Source organism: Podarcis pityusensis (genome assembly GCF_964106645.2).
Source record: "Podarcis pityusensis genome assembly, chromosome: 3".
In the NCBI taxonomy this organism is placed as follows: Eukaryota; Metazoa; Chordata; class Lepidosauria; order Squamata; family Lacertidae; genus Podarcis; species Podarcis pityusensis.
Window position 1 is genome coordinate 38,835,521 of NC_138026.1, and position 23,807 is coordinate 38,859,327.

The 23,807-nt window shown below is 41.6% G+C and overlaps 1 protein-coding gene across 1 annotated transcript in view; it reads left to right on the top strand.

The window, feature by feature from the left end:
* Positions 1-5,862: 5,862 nt before the first annotated feature.
* MYO6 (myosin VI) overlaps positions 5,863-23,807 on the top strand; it is a 105,618-nt gene continuing 87,673 nt past the window's right edge. The window contains exon 1 of the mRNA XM_080998282.1: positions 5,863-5,993. The gene's annotated coding sequence lies outside the window, so the exon portion shown is untranslated. The remainder of the gene's footprint in view (positions 5,994-23,807) is intronic.

The following is a 23,807-nucleotide window of genomic DNA, read 5'->3' on the forward strand; positions in this document are numbered from 1 at the left end:
GTTTGAAGACCTTGGGTAATTTATGCTGCATGTTGCCTAAGCTTTAATCCTGATTTGTTTCTACAGTGTTTTGAAAAACAACAGCACATGCTCATCTGACATTAATCAGCACCTGAGTTCAAGTATAAAAGTCGAGCTGAAATCCTATACAGAGAAACCAAAGGAGGGAATGCACCAATAGAGGCTGCAGTCCAGAACACACTGGCCTGGGAATAAGTTCCATTGAAGTCAGTGAAGGTTCCTTCTGAGTAGACATACACAGAGGTGTACTCTTAGTGGGTGTGTTTATAAAAATACATTCTTGCCTGCATAATAATGCCTTTAAGACAGTATGACCTGTATTCATTAAAAGCAGCATGAATGAGTTCTTCAGAGAAAGCTATCAAATAGCTTACTAATTAGATGTCTCTCTTGTATTGGTTTTCATGTTGGATAGAATAACTGTTAGGAATTCTTATAAAAGTTTTAGGTTACTTAGCATGAAAAATGTATGATGTGCTGGTAAACATTTGCTAGAGGCAGAAGGAGAGGTGACATTTAATATTCCCTTGTGGCATTCTTTATTTTTCTTGCTGAGAGAATTGCCTGCTTACACTTAAGAGTGCAAACTGTTTGGGGAATATTCTAAAATGAGGTCCTGTTAATCTAGTGTAACAGGACTTTCCTTTTTATTTAGATGTTTGTATCTTTCTTTCCCAAAGGCTCTGTGACAAGTTTAGCTGAAGAAACATTTCAGACACCCCTTTTAAAATGTGAGGTGGTGCTCAAAGCAGGTTTTTATAAAATGATAGAGCACATGATAGGAAAAGTGTGGGGGCGGGAGTGGGAAGACACGTTTGAGACAATTTATACACCAGCTTTCATGACCTCTAAAAATTCTCCCAAGCATTGTATGGTTTAATATTTTCCTCTTGTTTTCAGTAGATGTTCCCTATTGGTTTGGTTTTGCAAATGGAGAATGTAGTATTGTTGTTACTTTCTCAACCATCCCTCTTAAGGCTTGGTTTCCAGACCCTTTCTCATGCTTGCCATCCTCTGCACACATCCCAGCTTCTCAATGTCCTCCTTTAATTGTGGTGCCCGGAACTGGACACAGTACTCCAGGTGGGGTATGACTAAGGCATTCATTTTGTTTGTTTTGACCCAGTTCTCCAATGTGTTACCCTTCTCTTGAATCCTGATTCTGTCTTCTGCAGTACAAGCTACCCATTCCAGTTTGGTGTCATCTGCAAACTTGATGAGCAGCCCCTCAGTTCCTTCATCTAAGTCATTTATAAAGATGTTGAACAACACTGGGGCCAGGATAGATCCCAGTGGTGTCACACTTGTCACTCCCCCCCCCCCCCCCAGTACGGTGAACCATGAGCACAGTGCTTTACAATTGCTAAACAGGCAGCAAAACCACCAAGATCCATAGCAATTTCCAAGTGGTCCAGAGATAAACAACAAAGTTTGGGAACCGCTGATCTAAACACATCTTGCTTGGAGGCAAGTCCCAACACTTTTACTTGAACTTACTACACTGCCAGTGTATATAGAATTCTGGCTAGGAAACTTTCCTCATTCTAGGAAGCCTTGCTGAATACTGTTAGATTTCATTTTGTCGTAAGAAACCAAGCATGGTGATTTGTGTTCGAACTGGTAGTCCAAGCATTAGGTCGAAGAGTTACAAGTGAGTATATGCACCTTTGAAATCACTTGAGTTGGTGGGGTATGTACAACTCGCATGCATTTCACTACTTAAATCTTACTTCTAATTTTCTTGTTCATTTTTGCCCTTTAGTTTGATCTGTTCCTTCCCCTGTAACATTAGAGAAGTTTTACAGAAACCAGACATTTTTGTGGGCCAGTAAACCAAGGCAGCATTTCCTTTTTCACTGGAGTATTTGGGTAGAATGTACTCAAGTCTATAAATAATGCATCAGATTACTCATTCTCACCTTTCCTTGTAAAGCACTACAAAGATTTTCCTTTATAGCATTAAAACCAAAGCTGGTCAGAAGAAAGCATATTACGTTTTTTCTATTAAAAAAATAAGCAGAAACATGAACTTTTGCTCAGAATAGAGTCATTGAAATGAATGGCCACAACTAACTTGTTTCATTAATTTAAGTGGGTCTACTCTGAGTAAAGATTAGTTGAATGCAGACTATTGTGTACTTTGTCCAAAAATTTAACCAATCTGGTTGGAGCACATCTTGCCTTTTTTGAGTTGTTTTCTTTGTTTCCTAAATACAAAGCTTTATAAAAAGAAATAGTGTTGAGTCCTTTCTTCAAATTATTGAAAGGAACATAGGACTACAGCTTTTCCTATACAGTCAAACCTTGGTTGTCGAACGTAATCCGTTCCGGAAGACCGTTCAACTTCCAAAACGTTCGACAACTGAAAACGGAAAGTGGAAGCCTCAGTACAATAGGGAAACTCAAAACAAAAGCCACGTAGAACATTCGGGTTTCGAAAATCGTTCAAAAACCAAAGCAGTTACTTCTGGGTTTTTGGCGTTTGGAAGCCAAAACGTTCAAAAACTGATCCATTCAAGAACTGAGGTTTGACTGTATTAAAAAGGGGCAATTGGATCATGTAAACTTCAAGAATTGCCTTGCAGGGTTCTATACAGAAGAACACATATATATTTAGTGGGTGCCAAAGTGTGCCCTTGTCCAGGGTGCCATATTAGCATAGTCCACCACTATAAGTGGGATTGACCCTGTCCTTCCTTTTGAAGTGCAACATGAGTTGCAATTTAACAGCACTCTTATGTTAATGTCTGCCAATAAATGTACTTGTAGTGGGAAAACCCATTCCTGGTCTGCTTCCAAAATGTATATGGAGAAGCATATATGTGTAGGACATTGCTACAACTGGAATAGCCCCAAGCATACAGCAGGTTTGTCACACAAGATGGTTCTGGCCTCAAAAAAAGAAGGGGACTGAGCAATTTGTATACATTAAAATACATTACGCTGCAGCAAACTACCGTATTTCCTCTTATGCATCCTGCTTGTGCCTTGAAAACAAAACAAAACACTACACAGCAAATTTAAAACAACTCTTTAAAATTCCATAGATGCTCTGCACACCACTTCGTAACATAAAATACTCACAGTGGTGAAGCCTGCTCATGAACTATGCAGCAGAGAAGAGCACCAGAGCACACATGACATTAAATGCATCATAGCATTGAACAGGCAGATTTTAAGCAAATGCTAATAGCATCAACTGTGCAGGGAGGATGACTCATCATTACCCAAGATGCAGCAAGTGTGTGAGTATTAACCCTTTCTTTGAGTGCTACAACCCTGAATAAGATTCCTCCTCTGTTGCTCTGTGCATTGTGAGGAAATCATGGCGCCAATTAGCAGCTTTCGGGGAGGAATTTTATTCAGGACTCCAGCACATTAATAAAGAGTTAAATTCTCTCTCCACACCTATGGCAACCTGAATAATTACCAGACCTCCCAGTCCATGGGATTCCCCACCCCCATTGTATGATAATACTATATAATTTTGGCTCAGGCAGAGTTGGACAAAAAAGGGGGGGCAGTGGTGGGCAATAGATGCAATTTTCTCTTCTGCCTGCCACAGTTTATATATTTTGCTTGCTACTGCAGTTTTACTATGATTTTTGTGACGTTAATAGTTACCGGTAAATACCATCCTGAAGGATGCAGATACTGTGGTATGAAGGGTTAATTTGGGGAGTGAGGTTGTAGCTGTGGTATCTTGCCAGTTAAAATTTTAAAAATTATTGCTGTTTGCTTGCTATGTTAGTGAAACCATTGGCTTTTGGCTCATTGGTTGCTTTTGGATGATAACTGCTCTGGGAACCCTTCTGTATTGAAGAGCAAGATCTATGTAAATTTATACACAATTGACACAAGGGAAAATAACAAGAAGAAGAAGAAGAAGAAGAGTATGGATTTGATATCCCGCCTTTCACTCCCTTTAAGGAGTCTCAAAGCGGCTAACATTCTCCTTTCCCTTCCTCCCCCACAGCAAACACTCTGTGAGGTGAGTGGGGCTGAGAGACTTCAGAGAAGTGTGACTGGCCCAAGGTCACCCAGCAGCTGCATGTGGAGGAGCGGAGACGCGAACCCAGTTCCCCAGATTACGAGACTACCGCTCTTAACCACTACACCACACTGGCTCTCATAACCAAAGACCATCTATGTCCTGTAAAGTTCCCATTAACAAGATGATCTGTGATTGCCTCTGTGTGTGCCAATAAACAAATGAAGGCGTTTTCTAGCCTAACAGAGGTTGTTGGTATGTGACAGGGAACTAAGAAGAAAAGTGGGAGTGGCATGAAAAACAAGGTGGAAATAACCTTGCACTGACATCACAGAAATGGGTCACCCACTTTAACCATCCCAGCAATAATTGTTTTGTTATGTGAATGCCATGTTATGTGAATGAGGAACGTAATTAGCTGCAAAGCATGCCTTTTGTAAGAATCCTGCCCAAACACATCTCAGAAACTGCTTTTGGAAAGCCTAAAGTGAAGCTATTCAGACTTTGAATTGTGAACTTTGCTTGTTAGCTTTTTATTTTAGAAATGGGATTTCTACTGCGCTCCTGTGACAATGGGCATGGAAAGAAAAGGTGTTCCATTGAGCCTGCACTCCTGCATTCTAGGCCAAAGAGGAAAGTATTCTTTGCAAGAATGTGCAGGTCAGCTTTGTAGCTGAAAGCGCCACTCTGCGTCCCACAAAGATGAAAAGAAAAAGAAAACAAACTTGCTCAGAGCTGGTTTCAATAACACAGGAAATTCTGGGCTGGACAGGGGATTTATTGCCTTACTGTGCTCAAACAACATGAGTCCTACTTGCTCCGAGCTTCCTTCCTTCCTTCCTTATGTATCTTCCTAACAAATGCCCACATTGAACATCTATCCTTTCTCTCCTAATGTTCCAAAAGTGTTTGTTATTGCTACAGATATTCATTCATCTCATAAACCTGTATGTCAGGACAGGAAAAACAACTTCTTCAAAAAAGAAGGTTTGGGGAAGGGAATGTCACATTTGGATGAACATAGAAAACTCAATCTTCACTTCCTAAATACAGTATATTGAATCACAAATTGAACCTCGAAATACCAAGATACATGGAAAGACAGGGATAATAAAATACTAAATATAATATTTCATAAAATATTAAAATGCATGGACTGCTGTAGCTGCGCACAAGCTTTGTTGGTGTTGTGCTAGATAAAACCTCCGTATTCTTTGCGTATGATCGTGGTGTGGGTACCAATTCTCTCCTTTTCTATGGGGTGGGGGGCCTGAGGCGATGCTTTGCGTTTGCCATGCAGCAGACTCGGAAGATTAGACTCGTGCGGGCAGCCAAAGGGGAGAGCCCTGAGCAGGGAGCCTCTGTTATCTGAACAACCCTCCGAGTCCTCCTGCCCCGCTGCAGATCGCTCGAGTTCTACTTCTTGCATACAGTGGTACCTCGGGTTACATACGCTTCAGGTTACATACGCTTCAGGTTACAGACTCCGCTAACCCAGAAATAGTGCTTCAGGTTAAGAACAGAAATCGGGCTCCGGCGGCGCGGCAGCAGCAGGAGGCCCCATTAGCTAAAGTGGTGCTTCAGGTTAAGAACAGCTTCAGGTTCAGAACGGACCTCCGGAACGAATTAAGTACTTAACCCGAGGTACCACTGTATATGACTTAGAAGTCCGAGAAAGGGCAACGAACTGGGCAGGCGACTTCGGCGCCGCTTACTGAGCACGCTCGGCTGGGTCGGCGCATGCTCAGCATCCCTTGGCCCGGGAGGAGAGCGGACAAGTTGCAACTCCGGCCGGCACCAGGCGCTTCCTCCTCCTCCCTCTCCTGCCGTGGCGTCAGCGGAGGCCCCGCCCCGGCCCGGCCGCTCTCGGCTCCCAGGAGCGCCGGGGCGGAGCTGCGAGGAGCAGCAGCAGCAGCAGCCGCGCAACGCCCGGGCCGAGTCGGCATCAGCTGGGGACGAAGCGCGGCGGCGGCGACGGCAGGTAAACGGGGGGGCCAGACGGAGAGCCCCGCGCTCTGCCTTCCTCCCTCCCGGCTCTGAAAGCCGGCGGCTGCGCTGCTGCTGCCCTGTCCCCCCTTTCGCCTCTTCTGGCTCTTTTCCGCCTCCCCGTCTCTGAGCCCCTTCCCTCTTTTTCCATCCCGAGTTTCTTCTCTCTTTCTCCGCCTCCCTCCCTCTCTCCGCTTGCATTCGGGTCTGCTTTCTGTCTTGGGCTTTTCCCCTCCTGTTGCTGACGCTGTTCATGTGGGAACCCTGATTGACTTTTGTTAGATAAAGCTTGGAATACGACTTGTTTTATTATAGATAGATATAAACAGCAACACAGGCTTTGGTTTGGGGAAGTTGTTAACACTTTCCAAGATCACCTCCCACAAACACGCATTAAAAGTCACCTCCAAAAGCATACACTAGCCTGCTCTTTTTTATGTACATTGCAAGTAATCTTTTTTTCTACACACACGGTATGTTTGTGCATATATATGTGTCATAATTTACATGTATGTGTATATATAGGTTAAAGGGTGGCTTTCCATCCTGTTCGTCATTCTCGGCATGTTGTTTTATGGAATGATTTAGCCTCTCTCTCTGATTTTGGAAACTTTGGGTGGCAGTTGTTGCAGGTTGATTGCTCACCTTTAGGAGAACTTCTAAATGCGGTAATTACTCTCTGTAGGAAGTGATTGCAGCTGGGAGAGGCTGCAGAACTTTTGACCTAAAGAGAACTTTGAAGGTTTCTGAGTTCTGGAAAAAAAATCCTCCCCACAAACACACTTACCTTGGGTTTGTTTACTGCTTATATTAGATATATCAGATATTCTGAAATGAAGAAAGAAGCTGACATTCCAGACATAGCTGTCAACTTTTTCCTTTTTTTAAAGGGAAATTCCCTTATTCCGAATAGGATTCCTTGCAAGAAAAGGGAAAAGTTGACAGCTATGATTCCAGAGCAGTTGGTATTTGGAGAATGGGGAGCGGGGTTTAAAGTTCCTGATGCTGTGTGTTGCCTTATGATGTGGGAGGATAGCGGGTACTCATGAGGTTTAAAATATTATTATTATTTTTAACAATAACAGCAACATCTAAACATTAGAAACTATAGCTACGAAAGAAGGTTTCCTTGCACACAGTGGTTGTTACCTTGCCTGCCTCTTTCATTAAATTAACATGCCGCCTGCTAATTAATTCAGAATGTGATGATTACTGTGGAACCTGAGTCTCTGGTGTTAATAGAGAAGTCCTGAGCCCTTACCTGAGTAATCTCTTATAATTAAAGAAGGAAGCAATGAGGGTGCACTCTGGGTTTTGCAGCAGGGAAAAGCTAGACATCCTTATCAGGATGTTTATTACAGCATAACCTTCCTCAAGACTTTTAGGGAAAAGATAAACACCAGCATTTGGTGGAAGGTTCTGACCCAAAATGCACACCTGAGATCAAAGGTCACAGGTTATTAGTACAAGTTACAGAAGAATATCTATGTTTGTCTGCTACAATAAAAAAACTTATAAAAAAAGAAGTTGCATCAGCTTTCAGAGCCAGGAACTAATTGTGAGATACATTAAATGGAACAGCTTTGGATATCTGGTAGGTAAGAAAGAGAAGTTACCAGGATGCAATAATGGTACCGTGGTGCTTATGGACTCCTGTTGAATGTCTGAAGCTGAGGCTTGGGGGGGGGGTCTCCCCCATTGGGAAGTGTTCATAATCTAGATGGAAAACAGAGTTCACACATTTCTCTGTGGCAGAAATTGTGATTCACAACCTCTGGCCCGGATCTCTTGTTGAATCTCTCAGGTGTTCTAAGTAGATTGCGTATATTTATACGCATATGTGTATTCTCTCTCTGACTTCAGCCAATATGGTGCTCCCTAGATAATGAAGGACTACAACTCCCATCATCCTAGAACCCCTGACCATCCTGTCTGGGGCTGATGGGAGTTGGAGTACTGTGACATTTGGAGGAGCCAGATTGGGTACCCTTGGTGTACATACTCACAGATAAGGAAATGGAGATACAATAGTGAGCCTAAGTTTACATTGCCGTCTCCACATACATGTTACTAAAAGCAACTGCTGTGTAGTGAGTGTATTTTATTGTATATGGAGATCTCTATCATGCCTGTACTATAAGAAGCTATACATTCTATTTAGAAGTACTAACTATGCCATCCTGGCCCGCTCCAAGGCCGCAATGAATAGGAGATGGAGACAGAAAGCACAAAGGGTGCTAGGAGGTAATTTCTGGCATCATCTCCAGGCAACTGTAACTTGTGCTGACTGCCCGCAGTGAGCAAGGTGAGAACGAAAGATAACAGGAACTGGGCTGCAAAATGATAATATAATACATTTTATCATGGATTAATTCAGGAAGGAAGGGTGATGGTTATCTACGAATCTTGAGAAATTGCTTCCTTTGTGGCGTGTGGCAGAAAATTAATCATTTTAAGTGTTTGGTCTTGCATTAGCTGTTGATATTAAATTTCAGTTTGTCTGATGGCCCCTGTTTCGGGAAGCTGTGCCTTTCTTTGTGTGGGTTTTGTACAGAAATTGGGAAAAGTGGAGACACTGGAATGGTATTGCTAAAGTCAAGAACCATGCCTGCCTCTTCCTTGGACAAATTCTATGTTGGTGATGGGACATGACTAGTTCATGGTATTTCAAAAGCTCCTTAAGGTAGAGGGGAGTGACTTTCATTATGCTATTTGTCTCTTGAATTATGCAAAGCTGAACGTGGCATGTACATGTATATCAGTAAGTGAAGCTTCTTAAAATGTTGTCTAGGATACTGTAAGCTACCTAGAGAATGTTGCTATTGGGTGGCAAGGGAATCTTAAATTATACTGTAGATTCCATTAGACTAGGACAAGCCTCTTGCATAAACCTATACCTCTATTTGGATCTTGGCCATTGTTAATTGGACATTTTCACAAACTATCAAGTGTTCAGATGTAGAGCTTTACATGCAAAATATCCTAGGTTCAATCTCTGGTATCACAAGGTAGGGTAAGGAATGTCTCCCATCTGAAATCGCGGAGGGTTACAGCCAGTCATTGTTGAGAAAGCTGAGCTAGATGGATTAATGTTCTGACTTGGTATAAGGTATTCCTATGTTCCTGTAACCTGTGCAAAACCACTTGCCAACATATTTCTCAGTTGAAGCACAGTATTTTTGACTATATGACATAATTAGATGGTGCTGGATATTTTGCAGATTAACCAGGGAAACCTGAGATGCAACATATTATTTTGGACTGTGGACAGAATGCATTATTTTTACATGTTACACTTTCATGGGCAAAGGAAGAAGGGAATTGCTTGCAGGAGTGATCTTTGAATTAGAAAATGTGTGCATTTTCCATAGCATGGCATTTCTCGCATCATATTTTCCCATATGCAGATGGCACCACCCACCCATAGTGCAGGATTCTGTGTGTGTGCTATGTAGAAAGGGCATTTCAACAAGCTGTAAATGGGGGCTTTGTATCCAGTGAGTTTTGGGTGCACTATATGAGCAGATGCAGGAAAATCTCATATGCAGGAGGTCCCTTAGCAGTGAATGTGATGCTAGCAGTTCCTAACAGGTGTTATTGCTTTCACCCTTCAGATCAGAGGCAAAATAACTAAAGATACTGCAGTAATAGATCTAGATAATATGGTGTCTTTCAGAGCAATAAATATAGTTGAATAATTACAGATTCTGATCCCAGAGCAGGACTAGATCTTGTCATTTGCAACTAATGCTGATGGAGAGATGAGCTAATTTCCTCACACAGTTCTTGAAATCATTAAGTTGTAAAATGGCCTGTGAACCTGATCCTCAGTTCAGGAGAGTACAAAGGTTGACAACTGAAGCAAGCCTTCTTGTGCTGCAAGTATGACACATTAACAGAGGTGAAAAATGAGACTCTTGCTCTCCAATTTAGCTTTAGTAACAAGCTCTGCCAAAACCCAAGTACACTATAAATTGTTGATGGTGGTTATTTTAACATCCCTCAAGAGTCTTTGAAGGATTACAGCATTATGTCGATAATAAAAACTAAAAAAATATGCATTGTTATCTTTACTGGCAAGAGAAAGATTGGAATAAAAGCCAAACTGTTGCATGTTTAATTAATTAGAAAGAGTTTTAGGCTGCATTTTTAAGGGCAGAAGCCCTTTCAGGGTAGCTGACAAGGTAAAAATAAAACACACTCACAGCATACTTAATAAAACCTAATTTATGTAAGGCATGCTCAGTAGTATAAATAATCTCTCCAGGTTTAGTCCTGGGGGGAAATTGCCTTTCTGAAGCATATCACCAAATGAGAGACCCATTATAAGAGGTACAGTTTATTCACACTGTGTGAGGACTGCTGCAGTAGAGCTCATAAGGAACTGGCCCAGTTGTCTGAAGGGGTCTGTGCCATTCCGAATGGTTTTTATCAAGTTCTTATTTTTATCAAGTTATTATTGAAAACCAACAGAGCATTGCAGTGCTTAATACTTAGTAGGCCAAGGCTGGAGTCCTGCAAAAAGTTCAAAACAAAAGAAATGATGAAAAGCCTTTCTGACTTCAATTTACCCCACAGTAAAAGAGGTTTTCTTTTTTAAATGAGAGTGGTTTTTTTGGTTGTTGTTTTTGTAGAAAGGCTGCTTTCCCAGGCAGTTTGCTGTTTTTTTTCTTATTGTGGATAGCTGTAGGCAACTTTGTAGACAATACACACGGAACAAAGTTTCACAGAAAGATGGATAAACAGTAATTTAGCTGCACCCTTAGTTGTATTTATTATGAGCAGCATGTCTGTTAAAAATAGAATAGAAAAGAAAAATGAACAATATCATGGGGGGGGGGGGGCAGGGGAGAACGTAGCCAGTGTTACTGACTATGTCAAGAAATCTTGCCAGGATGTAGGTAGCTAAAGCTTCTAGTGAAGGGCAGCAGTTCTCTATGGTTGAAAACAGGGGTCTTTCCCACAGTTGGTAGAGCATGAGAACCCAGGGTCTGGGTTCGAGTCTCACATTGGGCAAAAGGATTCCTTCACTGCAGGGGGTTGGACCAGATGATGCTCATGGTCTCTTCCAGCTCTACAAGTTTATGATTCTATGATTCTCAGCCCCACCTAAAGATGTTGGGGAACGAACCTGGGATATTTTCCATGCTTCTTCAGGGATATCTGCCTTTGGGGCATCCACAACATTAAAGCAAACAATGCATGGGAGAACCTAAAGCTGAGAGCAAAGTGGAAATTGATTATTGATTCCCTCTCTTGAAGGGCCACTTGGAAGGGTCAACTTGCCTTCTAGAGTGTGCCTGTATCAGGAGGCATTTGCCGTCGGTTGTCATTGTGCCAAGTTACCTGGTGAGATGATCTTCTGGTTTGAGCATAAAGCACCTGATACCAGGTAATAGCAGGTGAAACTATTAGCAGCTTGGCAGCTGGGAACTGGCAGCTCTGCCCATTGGGACTTTGCATTGTTACACTGTTAGTCATAGCTGTTTTCATTCTTAATCAAACGCTTTCAGGGTGGGGCTTCCTTGGAAGGCTACTGCTTGCCTCTCTCTTTTCTTGCCTAAGCAGGGAGGTAGCTGCCAGGCCCTGGCCCTGAGGGCTACTGTGCCTTGAAAAGGGCAGAGCAGCTAGAATTTCACCCTCTGTAGCTTTCCTCATGAAATATCTGTAGTGCTTCCTAAGGGTACTGGAGAAATCTCTAAGTAATTCTGGCAGCATGACAGCACTATGACAGAGGCCAGCAAAGAGGGGGATTTCATGGGGTTTTATGACTTGATCATAATGTTCAACCTGCCTCTAGGCCACAGGTTCCCAAACTTATTTGGCCTACCACCCCTTTTTCATAAAAATAATTACTTAGCACCCTCCTGGAAATCTGCCTTCTTTAAGTGAATGAACAGAAAGATGCAGTGACAAATTGGCATTTTTTTATGTGTCTATATTTCTACCTATGTCCTACAACATAGTAAAGAAAGATGCTATTGTAAATAAGACACCTTGAAGCTTTAAATTATAAAATTACTTATTAAAATCAACCATAGTAACATAGTGCATTACACGGAAAGGATAATATTCAGGTAGGTAGCCATGTTGGTCTGATGAAGAAGTATCTGAAGAAGTGTGCATGCACACGAAAACTTACACCCAGAACAAACTTAGTTGGTTTCTAAGGTGCTACTGGACAATTTTTAAATTTCGAAAGGATAATATTAAAATAAAAAATGCTTGTTAAGATCTGTCGGCGGACTTGACCACTGATTTCGAGTTATAACTTGCATTTTGTCTGTTTATTTGGAAAATAATCACGACGACTTTAACTCTGTGTTACATTGGTAAGCATAATTACAGAACAGATGAAACATGTATGGATGGTTTTTCAAAAAATTCTTCTTTCTTTATGCTTCCACCACCCCCTTCTTTTTATTCAACCCCCCCGCCCCAATTGCACCCAAGGCTACTACCACCCCCTGGGTCGTTCCAGCACCCCCCAGGGGGCGGTATTGCCCCCTTTGGGAAACAGTGCTCTAGGCAGTTGCTGACCAAAGTAATGATGGATGGATACTCCTTTCCTCCCACTCCAGCAACTCACCCATTGTCAAATTAGCAGAAAGGCCCTGACATAAAATATATAGCTATAAAAATAAATTTGTGTCTAAGAGAGATGCATTGGTGAGACATTCATGTTAAGTGTTATAATAATATTTATAATAATAAATAAAGAAACTCATTTTGATTGCATTTGTCTTCTGTCTCTTCCTGTTTGGATGTTAGCTCCTGTGGTATTTTTATTTTTCTTGGACACATGAGTCTACAGTCTACCTTGTACTTCACTTACAAAATGAATTGGTTTAAAATGGCCATGCAATGGCATTTAACTTACCTAGAAAATTAATAAACTAGATAGATAATGAGAATGGGAGGTGCTTGATATGCAAAGAATGAAAAGATGATGCTTTTCTACATTTGGTGAAAGTCTGTGAAGGCAACTGAATATGAGGGAATGATGGTTACTGAAGTGAGAATTGCCAGTTGAATATCATATTAGATCCTTTGCTATGCCAAATTTTTGTTTTTTGTTTTAAAAAGTATTCCTTTGGATTGACAGAGACTAGGCTCAATATTGCCTAAAGTGACCGGCAGTGACTGTGGACACAATTTCTCTACGCCTCATTATCGCAGCTCATTTTAACTGGAGGTGCCAGGGATTCCATGTGAGACCTAATGCAAGCAAAACAGAGAATCATAGACTGTGCTTTTCCACTGAGTTGTTGACAAGTAAAGGATGGTTGTTTTTCGTGAATACACATTCTTTCCAGTATAGGAGGACAGTGCAAAGAATATTTGCTTTAGGAGCTTAGAGCACACTCCTAATTATGCTGACTCAGAAGTCCTACTGAATTCGGTGGGCTTCCTCCAGGTAAATGGGGTTAGAATTGCAGCTTTAGTTTATCTGTCAAGTGAAATGTAAGATCCTATTGGCTTCAGCAACGCAGGCTTAAATTTCGTTTTAGAAAGCTAGGTAATGTCACAGCTGTTGGGCAAGCCTACTCTGTAGCAAGCATTGTGCTTATCATTTTGGAGGTGAAGAGCTGAATATTACAAACAGGGTCCCTGTGTGGTACAATTGGTCTCTCCTGAGGTATCTGTACAAATCAAGACTGGGCCTCACATGGATTTTACAACAGAAGTACAAGAACTTGACAAGTAAAACTAAAGTGTTATAATTAATATGTAATGCACTCTGATTAGCACTGATTTATTCCTACACTAGGAAAAAAACTATGAAATAAAACATTCGGTTTGCCATGTGATTTATCAGGGAAAGGTAACCATCCACATATAAGAGTTAGCTGTAGGGTGCCCCTGGTGACTTTGTGCCAGCGGGGATGGAAATTTATAGGGCAGATCTGGTGGCCTGTTTTTGTGACATCGTTATTTTATCCTCCAGGTTGCAATGAAAGCCTACTCCTTCCCATAAATGCAGGCCTCCCCCTTTCATCTGCATCACACTGTTCGGTCCTTGTTTTTCCTGGGATGCGACAATCTCGAGAGCTAGCCTTTTTTCTATGGAAATTTTTATCGCCGCTTGTGGAGGATAGATTATAGATTTATACTCTGTCTTTTAGGAAATCTTCTCAGAAGGTGGCCTGTGAAGATATAAAAATGAAAACTCTCATAATTAAAGCAGCAAAGCTAACAAAAATAGTTTGAAAAGCAGGTTTACCCATCCAGTTTTAAAAATAAGCAGGTTGACCCGTCCAGTTTAAAAAAGAAACTGGGGGGGGGGGGGAATACCACGGATAAAAACATGGGCTTGGTTCACACAACACAGTAGACCAAATTATGCAGTGCTGCAACTGGACAAACGTGTTGGCTCATGGAGAGGAGGCCACAGGCACTTTGTTGAGTATTTCTTTTACTCCCATGCTGCGTTGAGCTAAGCCAATATTTGGCGGAGAAACTTTCTCAGACACAGACTCGTGGTTAAACTTTTCCCTCAAGATTTGTTTTTTAAAAACAAACAGAAAACGGGAGAAGCTTGGTGGGCTTCTCCATGGAAGGAGTTCCTAGCTGAAGTGTCACTGCAAAAAGGTCCTTTCTCTTGCCAAACGAGTCCATATTTAAAGGGACAACAGAGAGCAGGGCCTGAGATGGTGATCTTGAAATGCTGGCTGGTGATTATGGGCAAAAGCAGGCCTTTAGGTGAGCATACCTGACCATGTTACGGTTTAAATGTATGTAATAAAACAGGTTGTTCAAGAATTTGCTGGTGCAGTTGTGTTAAATACAAGATAAACCGAATTCCTTTTCTTTAAGACCGCCTTCCTTAACCTGGTGCTCCCCAGATGTTTTAGACTGCAACAGCCCCTGCCAGCACATGAGTTGCAGTCTAAAACATCTGGAGAACACCTGGTGGAGGAAGGCTGCTTTAAGGCACTCTGTGTATCTTTATGTAGATGACAGGTCATCTTCTAGCATAACATACTAAACTTTTTGCAAGCAATATATATATATACCGTGGTACCTTGGTTAAGTACTTAATTTGTTCCGGAGGTCCGTTTTTAACCGCTGGAGCCCGATTTCTGTTCTCATCCTGAAGCAAAGTTGTTAACTTGGAGCACTTTTTCTGGGTTAGCGGTGTCTGTAACCTGAAGCGTATGTAACCTGAAGCGTATGTAACCCAAGGTACCACTGTATATCTATATCTGTAGATGAGAAATGATGTCATTTCTGTCCTGATGAGAGTCATGGCAAGGAAGGTGCGGAACATGAGGGAGAATAAATTTCTGTTTATTTTCTCAAGACTTCAGCAGGGCAAGAAGCAATTAAATTACAACTGCCATACTCCTCCTCACCCAAATGCTTAATCTCTGTTGCTTAACAATATAGCTTGTATTTGGCCAAACTTGTTTCAGACAAGGTCATTATGAAGCTGATGTGGAACATCTGTATCTTCCCCAGGCAAGATGTTGAATGCCGAAGGATATATAGCCTGTAGCGTTGACAACAACCAGCATGAGGACTAACGTAGGCACCCTGATGTGTGTTGTGAGCAGGCAATTCTGCAATGCCAGGCTTTTTAGTTGAGCAAACCTGTAATTACGTCAGTGTAGATTTCATAATAAAACCTCTGCAGAAGACTCAGAAAGTGCATTGATCCTTAAATGGATGGGGGTAGCCAACTAGGTGCCTTCCAGATATCATAGACTCCAACTCTGCCCTGTCCATTGGCCATGCCAGCTGGGGCAGGTAAGAGTGGGAGTCTGCAACATCTTAAAGGCACCACATTGGCTACCCCTGTTGTGTGGCCTTATAGAAAAAATGGAGCTCAATTCATTTTTAAAGCAAAGTTGGGCTGTTGAGAATTAAATAACAGCTGCAGTCCGTTGGACTCTTAAGTGTGCTAATCCCATTACTCTGTACTGTTAAATATTCCTTGGATTGTTTAATAGTAGAAACTTTTGCTGCTTTAAACTTGGGTGGTGCTGGAAACAGAAAGGAGGAGCTTCGCTAGGGAAACATTATTGAAACATGCAATATGTTAAAACAATATAATTTTAGTTATTCAGAGGTCTGTGTGTATTCTCTTTTGGGGTCAGTGCAGGAGTGAACAAATCTCTCTGTTTCAAATTCTTCCAGTTTCCCACTTTTTCTGATCTTAAATTCTCTGTGTCCCGTTTCCACATACAAGTACAAAGTCCCCCTCTGCTTCTAATTGTGCTTTTTTCTTCATTTGCAATTTATATCATTCATAAACAGCTGAACATTTGCAAAGCTTTTCATGAAAAAAGTTTGCATGGAAATTTACACACACCCTGATAAAATCCATGTTTGTATATCATTTTCATGCATTATTTTTCTGTCAGGGAACTGCCATCAGTACTGGAGGGAGAGCGCAAAATCCAGAGGGATTCCAGAGAGCGTCCAGGGATCGGGAGAAGCAGCCCATCTTCTGGGGAAGAGAATCAGCGTAGCACCAGTGGAGAAGGGGGGCAGGTGGGGGAAGTGGCGAGGCGGTCCCATGACTCCTTGCCTGGGACCAGCGGGGAGAGTAGGGGTCCTCCGTTGCCCACACCCTCCCTGCGCAGAAGGCTTCCGCACAGAGAGGGTAGGCAGAGACTAGGCGTCAAAGAACTTCTTTGCTGGAAGAAGTTTAAGAAACACCCACTCACGGATTCTGCCAGCGACTGAGTCAGCCACGGGTGAGTGGTGGTCCGGACAGAAAAGGTTCACTTTGGCAGCCCAGCCAGGTGTTTGCACCCAGCCAGGGAGATAGGTGCCTGCTTACGCACGAGCAACCCCTTAGAAACCATTACATTTCCCAAGCACTTCTTACAAATGCATGCGTTTCTGTATGCATGATTTGGCTGGAGAACTGCATCGCAAAATTCAGAGGAGATCAAATTTCTGTTTCAAAGACCTGTTCACGTATTCGTTTGAGAAGAGCAAATTTTGAAAGTTTGCATTAAGATATGAGTGGAACAAAGGTGCCCCCACCTTAGTAATGAGTAGGAATCATTACTGTTTCATAGTTTTGCCTGCAGTTCTTGGGCATCCTCTTTTTGTTCTCTCTGGCTTCTGAAATTTCGCTCATCATTACTCACATACTTGTACATCTTTGGAACTATTCCCCCCCCCCCCCGAATTATTTTTATTGTAAACCAGCCTAGGAGTTATTGAACTGAAGGGTGATATGAAAAATAACTAAAATAAGCTGTATTTAGTACAAACTTGCACTGGCTCCCGGTGGAGTACAGGGTCAGGTTTAAGGTGCTGGTTTTGACCTTTAAAGCCCTATGCGGCCTAGGACCCATGTACCTACGGGACCACCTCTCCTGGTATGCCCTGCGGAGGACCTTAAGGTCCATAAATGACAACATTTTGGAGGTCCCAGGTCACAAGGTGGTTAGACTGGTCGCAACTAGGGCCAGGGCCTTTTCAGTACTGGCCCCGACTTGGTGGAACACTCTGTCACAAGAGACTAGGGTCCTGCGGGACTTGACATCTTTCCGCAGGGCCTTCAAGACAGAGCTGTTTCGCCTGTCCTTTGGTCTGGACTCAGTCTGACCCTTATGTTTCCCTCCCCTTATGGTTTTGATGAGGCTGCATTTTAAATTGCATTTTAACCTGTATTTTAAATTGGTTCCCCCCCTATTATGTTTTTACTGTAATTTTACTATTGTTAGCCACCCTGAGCCTGGCTCTGGCTGGGGAGGGCGGGGTATAAATAAAATGTATTATTATTATCATTTATTATTTTATCCCCCACCCCTATTTTTCTGTGAAGTGTTTATATGGGGACAAGAGCAGTCTCTGTTGGTTAGGTTATTTTTTCTTTCTTTTTGCACTTCTCTGTATACTCCTTCAAAGAAAATGAGTCAGTTTTGTGGTACACCTCAAGTAATGTAGGAGGGCAGCACCAATAGGCAACAAGCACAATGACAAAAGGGAGGGGTATTCCCAAATCTTGCAAACCAACAGTTGCCTTTTTGGATCTTGGTGTATTTCAAGCCTCAGTCCTTCATGGAAGTGGGAGGGGACCACTTGCATGCTGGTTATGCGGTAAACTCTAAAAAAAGGGTGTGCTTTACTCATTGACCTGAGAACCAGGAGATGGCTTCTTCAGTCTTGCAGGTGCTGCTGTGAAGCGTCCTTAGACTTAAAAGTAATGTGCAGGAATAGGTTTCATTTAAATGAGTTTTGCATGAATATCAGAAGCAGGTTTTTGATGGCCATTTGCCTCTACTCTCTGTGTGCGATTCCACTTCCTGTTTGAGATAAGTAGATGTGAGTACAGTTGTGAGTACAGTTGGCATAGAAAAGTATTTAGTTAAAAGTGCTTCATGCAAAAAGTTGTATCTCAAGGACACATTCAAGCGAAAGCATCTTGTTTTGAAGTGGCAACCCTCACCTTTTACTTATATCTGTATCAAGAAGGCTGAGTGGGTAAAATTGTCAGCTGCTTTAGAATGTTTAGTCTTATTTCTTTAGGTTTAAATGATGTATAAATGTAATTCTACATAGCTGTTATTGTTTTTTAAAATTAAGGGATGTAAGATATACATGGGAAGGGAAGAGCTAGGGGAGCAGGGTTGAGACTAATCGCAATGGCTCTGGGCAAAGGGAAGTATGGTGTTGAGGTGGGTCAGGCTAGGGAATTGTGGTTCCTGGGGAATCGTGGTTGTCCTATCAGCCAGCCCTTGGTTCTGCAGCTGCTGTTGCTCAGCTCTGAGTAAAACCTCCCTCATCCACGATCTGATGAGAAGACAGATCTGGTTGGTCTCACCCAGTTGTGCCCACCTGGGTACTTGATGCTGCATCGGGCAGACTTGAGAGTCGAGGAGGGGGAGTTGCTGTAGTCTATAGAGATTCTGTCTCTTTCTCCAGGCTCTCTGTCCCAACTGAGACGGGATCTAGAGTGTGTGTTTCTGGCATTGGGCAATTGGGACAGATTAGGGATTCTGCTGGTTTAACACCCGCCTCACTACCCAGCAGTCTCCCTGCCTGAGCTGGCAGAGACACAGTGTTGAAGATTCCCAGAATGCTGGTTTCAACATCTCTGCTGAGGCTACAGGCTCTGGGGTGGCTCAGAACTTCATAGCTGCCATGATGACCATCACTGATCAACATCACTGGCCCAATGGATGTGGCAAACCACACTCTGGGCCTTGGTTTTTTTCCCAACAAGGCAGGAAGAGGGTGATCTGAAAGTGGGGTAATTAGTCCCTTGTCCTGGCCAGATCACTTCCTTTTGAGGTTTAGGCTTTCAGCACCTTACAGCCTCTGCAGAGGTGGGGGACCTATTAGGATGGTCTGCTCTCAGATTATTGGTTTGTTTTTGTTTTGTATTTTTATGTTGTGAACCACCCTGTGATCTTCGGATGAAGGCAGTATACAAATTTAGAAAATAACAATACTGTACTGATACTAATAGATTTCTTCTTCTATTTTTGCACATAATTTGCCAAAATAAAACCAGTTTCGACATCAGTTCTATAAGCAATTCTTCTCATACGTCTGCCAAATAAGTATATTTGCTAAGGGCATTTTGTGGCTCACCTAGCTTTTCACTGTAGCTGTTCATTCTCAGTCAGGTAGAGCATGTACTTGGTTTCCTCTAATGGCCTCAAAGGCAGAAACACAATATTTCAGCCTGGTAAATTTTTAATGAAAACAGACTAATAGGACTAGGAGATCCTAAGAGGCAGATGAAAACCTTAAGCCGTTTTAGTCCATCTGCTGGAAATAAATGGAAATCTCCTTTGCATTTTAAGCGTGGAATGCCTAAAAGAATAGCAAGTAGGCTTTTACAAGGATAAAATTTTGATACTACAAAAGTTGTGGAAGAATCATCTGTGTTCTTGAGTTCTGTTTATGGTAGGGTAGCATGATATTGAAGAGTGAAGACTATCCAGGGACTTTTCCTGTTTGTTTTGGCACAGCTAATCTCTCAGGATAAATCTGTCTCTGGTGAGAGAACTAATTTGAATTGCATACAGTGTTGAATATATTAGTCAACATTACTGAAAAAGTAGGTTCTTTGAGGCAGAAAATTGATCCCCATGGTGGCAAAGGAAAAATACACCTAGAAACTAAAACTTGGAGAAGAAGAAGAAGAAGAAGAAGAAGAAAAGAGGAGAGAGAGAGAGAGAGAGAGAGAGAGAGAGAGAGAGAGAGGAGAAAAACCACAACCCCAAATACATTTTTCTTTGGCTTTGTGGAATCTAAATGAAAATTTGTGGCTGGGCCCTAAGCATGTTTCAGTGGAAATAGAAGGTGATCTCTAACATTTAATCATACTCATGGTAAACGCTTTGAAATCCATGGACTAATATTTTTATAGGATTTTCAAGTGTTTACAGAACTTCACATGCATTATATTGTTGCATTCCTTACAACAACTCTGTCTATATTAATATCCCCCCATATTGCAGATGCTGTGAAAGTAGCTTGCCTAAAGCCCCTTAGCACAGGTGAGGTTCAAACTGGAGACTTCTTCCTTTGAGGTTATTCCATTTAATTGGCTGCTGCGATTAGCTGCTTTCCCATCCTTCATGTGGACTGTCATAACGTTAAGACTAATATTCATTATTGCTTTTAAATGAACAGCTTGTATTTGTGAGATGTGTTCACTCATAGGATTTTGATTGGAAAGAGTCACAAATGTACATTGCCTGATATTGCTTCATTTGCCCAATGCCACATAGTGTATTACTTAAATTAACCCACAGGGTGAATCCAAGAATAAAGTTAAATGAACTCTGCTTTGAGCAACTTGGACAAAGGACCAAGACTGGAAAAAGTTTAAAGATTATTTACAGAAATACTGTAAAATTAATGAATGTTAGAAAAATGCTGGAATGAAGTTATATGGCTTTAGCAGAAATGTTATAAGGAATTGAGTATAAATAGATTAATAGAGTATTAAAGGAAAAAATAAGGTTAGAATGTGTTAAGACAACTATAGGATAGAAAACAGAGGAAGATGGAAAGGAATTGCTGAAACAATTAACAGAAGTGGAATATAAAAAGGGAGGTGTGAGGAGGTCATGGAAACAAGTGAACGAAAGATAAGATAATGAAATGGTTTTGTTTTTGTTTTATTAGTTTTATGTGTTAGTGTTAGTGTTTTGTAGTGTTTTTGTATTGTATTGCATTGGGTTTTTTTGTTATTTTATTTACGTTTTTTCTTTTGTACTGTTGTGTTTAAATTGTTGGAAAATTAATAAATACTATATATAAAAAAAGACAAAGGACCAATTCAAATGTGATGAGGAAAACCATGCCATATTCATAAAATCCAAATAAATATTAAATTTGACAGAGAACCAGCTTTATGCTCCTTTTAGTGTTCTTTGCTACTGTGAATATGATCCCCACTGTTTTCTGAAAAGCTTGTATTTGAGACCTTTTACTGAATGCAACCTATGTGGAAATGTTTATTGAGATACACTGGATTAGTTTGTCAATCCCTCTAGACTAGCTTTCTCCAATGTGTTACTACAGCATGGCCAATGACTGGGGATGATGGGAGTTATAGTCCAAAACATCTGGGAGGTACAGTTCTAGGCTGTCATTGGAAGACTGATTCAAAGAGGAGAAAGTACATTGGCTCAATAAGCTATGTAAAAATATATTGTGTGCTTTTTTGGACAACTACTTCCCCACAGTAAAATGAGCCTTGTACTTTGCCTTTTGAAGAGCTGCCCTTGGACACATGGCAAAGCTCTTCTGAAACCGAAAAACCCCCTCTTAAAAACCATTTGTAATATAGTGTGCGGGGGGATCTACTGTTCAAAGGAGAGGTGAATATATTTAAAAAATCCCACTGAGCATGTCCAGATCGCTGAGCACACCTAATGTAGTTCTTTGGATCTTAGCCATTGTATTTAAAACATTGTTTTAATATGTTGATATATAAATATTCTTATTTGTGTACTGTGTGAGAAAGAACTGTCTGTTCTTCTTGGACAAAAGCAGCATTGAGAGAATGCCCATGTATTATTATTTTTTTAAAACAAACATTTGTTTGTACTTTTTGAATGACAAACTTAATTAAAAACAGTTTGTCCTGTTATGACTTTGTGTGATCTTTATCAAATGTGTAAAATAAGAATAGTCTTCTGGTCACTGAAGTGACTGTGTAACCATATGATCCTTTTGGATAGGATTAAATCCCTGAAGATATATATTTATATTACTTATAAAAACAGTAATAACATTTTCTTTGAAATGGTCACTCAGCAACCAAGTCCTAAATATTTATGCTGAATACATTTGAGGCAGTGGTATTGGCAATGCCAGTCTATCACTGTAGCTTGTGAGAATGTGCTGGATCAGTGACTTATGTTTCCCATTCTGAGTGCCTGATGGCTAATATGCAATGGTTTTTAAATTATAAGAATGAATGCACTTTTCTGTAAATGAAGAAAAGCAGTGAAGCAGACTCCCACACCTGAGTGCCCTCTGGAAGTTCTGGACTCCCAACTCTGATCAGTCCTGACCATTGGTCATGCTGGCTGGGGCTGATGAGAATTCAAATCCAGAAGCATCTGGAAAGTACTTGGTTGAGGAAGGTTGCTCAAGAGTATGGGCAGAAACTTTGCAGTGCAAACTATACTTGGGCTTCCTTAGTAGACAACCATTTTTAGTAATAACTCCTTTCATTACTAAATCTTGTTGTCGAGAAATGCCTACATATTAAAATCTACCCAGTTTGGTTCAGAGTGATTGGCTGTTCTGATTAATTTGCAAATCCCTGGCTCGTCAAGTTACTTTCATGCAAGAGGTATGCTTCCTGGGCATGCCCAGTTGTAAGGCAAGTTAAATAGCACCTGTTAATGACTTTGAAACTAAAATAACCCCGAACACCCTGTAGCACTCCCATTGAAAAGAAATGAAATAATGTAGTAGTTGGAAGTGATCTGTCTACATTTTGTGTTACTAAGTGAATATATCGACTTTTTAAAAAAATCATTATTTTGCTGTTTGGCTGTTGGGAGCCATTTGGGAGAAGGGCTAGAAAGAAAATAAAATGTGGGTTCCAAGCTATATGGACTGTTCAGATAATACAATGATTTCCTTACTTTCTACCTTCAGAATGCCTCTTCCATGTCAGTTTAGCTGCTCTGTAGTTCTTGTGTGTTGTTGAATGTTCCAGGGCATGCTGCTAGTTCCCATGGAGCATTGACCATGCCTGACACAGCACTGCCAGGCAAGGAATGTCCAGAGTGAGGAATCAACTCTTTATAAAAGCACACTTACAAGTTAGGAAAAGGCAGGTCCATCAGTCCTCTGACTTTCAGCTACTCCTAGGTGTGCACCCAATGAGGCAGATGCAGCAACAGAGAGCCCTTCCAACCAACCTCAGCTTCTGTATCTTCCCCCACCCAAACTGCACGCAAGCAGGCGAAGACTACACCTGCATGTAACCTGTTTCTACTCCTCCCTCTTCAGTCCTCTATGGTCTTGGGAGACAGTGGAGCAGGAGAGGTGGGGGCAGGAGGAGGAGGCATGGAAGCCTTAGACTCTATACCAGGCTGACCTATCTCTCCAGACTCCTGCACTTGTGCTTCACTCTCCAATCCTGCAGCTTCTCCTGCTTCTGACTCTCATCTCCTGGCTGCTACAGGCTTCCCCAGATCACTGATTCCTTCTTCCAAGTCAATCTCCAACAACACCCCTTCTCCCGGTTCCCACTCATCAGTACCCAGCCACCACTCCTCAGTGTCCAGACGGTCCCTGGCATTGGGCTACCTTGTGCATCCTGGAACACATCCTATGCTTCTTGGTGGCTGTACGTTGTAGA